At 40.2% G+C, this 5,000-nt stretch overlaps 1 protein-coding gene and 1 pseudogene across 2 annotated transcripts in view; both read right to left on the bottom strand.

Annotated features, from left to right (window-relative positions):
• The window catches only part of LOC143029527 (uncharacterized), a 30,845-nt pseudogene that overhangs the window by 1,173 nt on the left and 24,672 nt on the right, over positions 1–5,000 (bottom strand).
• Positions 1–5,000, bottom strand: part of LOC143029751 (integrin alpha-PS5-like) — a gene marked incomplete at its 3' end in the record, with an annotated part of 123,093 nt that overhangs the window by 99,310 nt on the left and 18,783 nt on the right.

Genomic DNA, 5,000 nt, shown 5'->3' with positions numbered 1-5,000 from the left:
GATCCTAGAGGATCGCAAGGGGGAGGGTGTGAAAGCCAATTGCCTGATGTCTGGATTAGAGCCATATTGCATTGGTCCATTATACATGTGAATACCAAATTATATGATTTAAGCTAACTGCAGCTCACGGCGTATAATGTCTTGATTTAGGTATGTACTTCACGACGCATGAAATATAATATTGGAAGTGTTACAAATTAGGAATTGAGTCATTGCATTGGTTCATCATGTATAATATAATTGTGTTGTGAAATTATGTTAGAAGATAATGGTATTGTTATGAAGAAATATAATTCACTATTTTACGCTCCCGTTGTATTGTTCCACGATAGAAAGTAGTGCTAGTGTGTGTTATGGAAAGTGTTACTGTATAGTGACAGTATATTGTATTAAAGCCAATAAAATACTGTGTGTTGTCTAGCTGTAACCCAAAACAGGACATGTATAGGTTACCACAGAGTACTGGAATTGTTATCATCTGAATACACAGAATGGTGACGTAGATAAAGTCGGTAGAGATCACCTCTAAGCGTTCCTTTTTTGGTGACTGTCCTTCACTGGTACAAGACGTCGATTGAGCTGATTGGAAAGGAACCCTATTGGTGAGCATTGAGTGAGAATCTTTCTTTACAATCAGTATTAAATATACAAATAGTGAATGAGTAAGTAGAAGTCACATTGTTGATAATTAAATTTGGTTTGTCAGACCATGTTTGGATGGGAATAGTAAGGAGCAAATTTATGGTGAAGCCATGGCGCCGAAATAATCATGGTATGTTGCCCCAACACCCCACCCACCCCAACCTCACCCCTCCATTTTTTTTTTTTTTTTTTCTTTTTTACGTTAATACCAAGTTAGTTGTGTAGAGTAAAGAGTTATGGTGGAATGATCTGTTAATGTAAAAAAGTATATAGATTAATTTGTTAACGTAATTACAGACACCAGAGTCTGTACGAGAACCAACACCAGGCTCCTTATTAAATCAGCATGAGTACCGTAAAGTTTCCTTGTCCTCTAGTACCTCAACATGTGCGAGAGACTACAGGCTAGAACATATATATATATATATATGTGGCAACACTGCCACTGCTTGCGTCCCCTAAATGTGCACATCAAACTGTTTATTAAATTATTATTCGGTATCTGATTATTACACATGTCTTTCAAATTGTACAGTATGTTTCAAATATTATATGTCATATTAGAATGACTATTATATTGTTGAATTTATATATGTATACTGTTATTTGCATACTTTGTTCAAAGCTGTAATTATTTTCAATGTATTATGTATTTCATGGCGGACGGGCTAATCTAAGATAATTCCAAAGACCAGTAACGCAGTTTGAGCTACTCCTGCCTACAAGAAGCTCTGCCAAATTCGAACCCTGACTTGTGCGTGCATAATTACGAAACCAAGACGCTAGCGACTAAGCTACGTGCGATGGTTCAAAAGGACTGTACAACTCCCCGACCACACTTCAGCTACGTGAAGTGTGGTCGGGGACTTTTACAGTCCTTTTGAACCATTGCACGTAGCTCAGTCGCTAGCGTCTTGGCTTCGTGATTATGCACGCACAAGTCAGGGTTCGAATCCCTTGGCAGAGCTAAAAATGTTCAATCTGTCTTAAGCATACCCAACACACACACACACACACACACACACACACACACACACATACACACACACATATGTATATATATATATATATATATATATATGTATGTATCTATATATATATATATATATATGTGTGTGTGTGTGTGTGTGTGTGTGTATACTTATATATACGTTCGGGCCACTTGGTGATCCATAACCTCTTTTGAAGCGTCTCGCCATGTCTTTCTGTCCTGTGCCACTTCCTTCCATTCTCTTGGTTCTATTCTGCATATCTGCACATCTTCTTCAACGCATCTCCTCCAGTCTTTTCTAGGTCGTCCAAGTGGTCGTCTTCCACGCATTCCACTATTGAGCACTTTCTTTGGCCATCTATCTTCTTGCATCCTTGTGACATGCCCCGCCCATTTCAATCTTTCTAATCTTATTACATTTTTAATATGGGGTTGTTTTGTTTGCTCTCGAATTTCCCAGTTATGTCTTATTCTCCATTCTTGCCTTTAGTTGTCATACACGGGTCCTAAAATTCTCCGTAAAATCTTATTTTCAAGAACTTCAAACTTCTTCTTCATAGCTTTCGTAAGGGCCCATGTTTCGCAGCCGTACAATATGACTGGTCTCACCACTGAGTTGTACAGTCTCAGTTTTGTTGTTCTTGATATTGACCCTTTTTTAAACAATTCTATTAGTGCTGTAGTAACATCGATTTCCTGCTCCAATTCTGGCTTCCACTTCCTGTTTCATTCGTCCGTCATTGGTCACCTTTACTCCTAAGTATTTAAAATTTTTAACATTCTCTATGTCCATCCCCGCAATCTGTACCCTTTCCGGCAAATTAGACTCTCTTGCTACCTTCATTATCTTTGTCTTGCTCTCATTGATCTTGAGTCCAACACTTTCTGCAGCTTCTTTAAAGAGCGCCGCCAGGTTTTCCATTTCTGTTTGATTCTCTATCATGATGTCAACGTCGTCAGCATACGCTAATAGTTTTATGGTTATGTCTTCCAATTTTATTCCTTCGTCTCTCCCATTCATACTACCTCTGATTATTTTTTCCATTGCCAGATTAAATAAAAGTGGTGAGAGTATGCATCCTTGTTTTAAGCAATCTCCTATCTGAAAGGGTGATGTAGTTTTACTCCCACATCTCACTACACTATATGTGTTTTCATAGCATGCTCTTGTTGATCTGATGTACTTGTGTGGTATTCTTAATTCTTCCATTATTTTCCATAGAGATGTTCTGCTCACTCTATCATAAGCCCGTTTGAAATCGATGAACAGGTGTAATTGCTTCCTATCATATTCCCAATACTTTTCTATTAGTTGTTTTATAACAAAAATTTGATCTGTTGTTGACCTCCCTCTCCTAAAGCCGCAATGGTACTCTCCTACTATATGCTCCATGTATTCTTCCATTCTGTTATACAATATCTTGGTGAAAACTTTATATGCAGTTGATAGTAGGCTCATTCCTCTATAGTTTATTCGTATGCACTCTAACTTATCATATTTTTTGTGTATTGGGATGATGATTCCCTCTCTCCATCTATCTGGTATGCTTTCTTTTGCCCAAATTATTTTTATCAGTTGGTGTAGTCTTTTCGTTAAAAAATCTCCCCCTACTTTCCATATTTCTTGATAAAAACTAGAAGTTTAGATTCATGAGACGATTGGTGTGAAGTGATCACCCTTTTTGCTTACATTACGTGTCTTATACATTGCCTTACTTTATACTTATATTTGTACTTATTACTTATTTTGATGCATGTTCCTGATCTCTTTGTACTTAGATAGTACCATATTGTATACGTATCTTGTTTCTTATTTGAACGATAATTTCCATATTCTTATAATCATGTAACGGTCCCATTGACCCTACTGCCCATTCTCTTTTGTGTTGATTGCCTGTAAATATTTTCCCTGATATTAATAATTTCGTTTACTAGTTTTATCGCTAGTTTAATATTCCTTTCCTGGAATCTTCTTTGTTACCTTTACTTCTAGTCTTACGAATTATCTAGGCCCTGACCAGATAGTTCAGTCCTACAGTGGCTTCTAGAAGTGAGCTGGTTCTTAAGCACTTATCCGTTATACGTAACGTCTCTTCACTAACCAGCCCGTCCCGTAACTCAAGATATGAGTTAGGAACCAGAGTGAGTGGGAGTAGGGTATGTGAGGATGGAATGGGTGGGAATGGATTTTGTCCCTTTGTTTTTTTGGATACCTCCCTTGTAAGGTGGAAATGGCCTTTGGTATATGTATGTACGAGTATGTGTCTGTGTATGTATGTATTACTGGACGTGGTATAGTTGACAGGAAAACTTGAAAGAACCACGAGTGAGGAGGAGGGTAAGAAATCTGGCAGACCAAAAAAGAGACACCACTCGCCGCCTTATCGCTGCGGTTAGTCTGTGACTTCCTTTCGTTCTCGCGGGGAAATCTGAAGAGGGACACATACTAACATCCGGTTGGTATTCATACATGAAACCTAAACATGCCCGTGTAAGTGTATTGTGCAACTCTGTCTCTCTGTATGTGTGTGTGTGTGTGTGTTTAGGTGTGTGTGTGTATGTAATTTACCATGGTCTTGGATCACGTGTTGGACTCATGATCGACAGCTACTACCCTCCCGGATGAGAGCTCAGAGCTCATGTATGACAGATCTATGGGTAATGCTGTGACCTCACACACACACACACACACACACACACACACACACGACTCGGTGGCGCAATTGGTAGAGGCTCAGATTCTCAGCACGGTGGTACCGGGGGTACTAGGTTCGAATCCTGCCCAGGGCTGAAATTCAGTATCGCTGCGCCTCGAGTCGTTACTCCAAATCTCGTGGTCGGGGAGTTGGGGGTGTGTGTGAGTGTAAGGTCATAGCATTACCCATAGATCGATCATACGATCGGTCAGGGAGGGAAATAGCTGTCGATCACGAGTGCAACACGTGATCCAATAGACCAAGGTGAATACACACACACACACACACACACACACACACACACACACACACACACACACACACACACACACACACACACACACACAAACTCCCCGCCCACGAGAGTTGGAGTAACGGCTCGCAGCGCATCGATACTGAAATTATTTCAGCCCTGGGCGGGATTCGAACTCGGACCACTGGGTTAGCAGTTGCGAACGCTACCACTGCGCAATCGATCCGTGTGTGTGTGTGTGTGTGTGTGTGTGTGTGTGTGTGTGCGTGTGTATATGTGTGTATTTGTGTGTGTGTGTATGTGAGTGTGTGTGTGTGTGTGTGTGTGTGTTTAGGTGTGTGCGTGCGCGCGGGCGTTTCCATATAAAGAATTCGACTTCTCTAAGTCCATCCCCACCCTCATTCATGCTCATGACGTC

The sequence above is a fragment of the Oratosquilla oratoria genome, chromosome 11, assembly GCF_046742065.1.
Source record: "Oratosquilla oratoria isolate Oo_2021 chromosome 11, ASM4674206v1, whole genome shotgun sequence".
NCBI classification, from domain to species: Eukaryota; Metazoa; Arthropoda; class Malacostraca; order Stomatopoda; family Squillidae; genus Oratosquilla; species Oratosquilla oratoria.
This window is presented reverse-complemented; position numbering and strand designations above follow the sequence as displayed.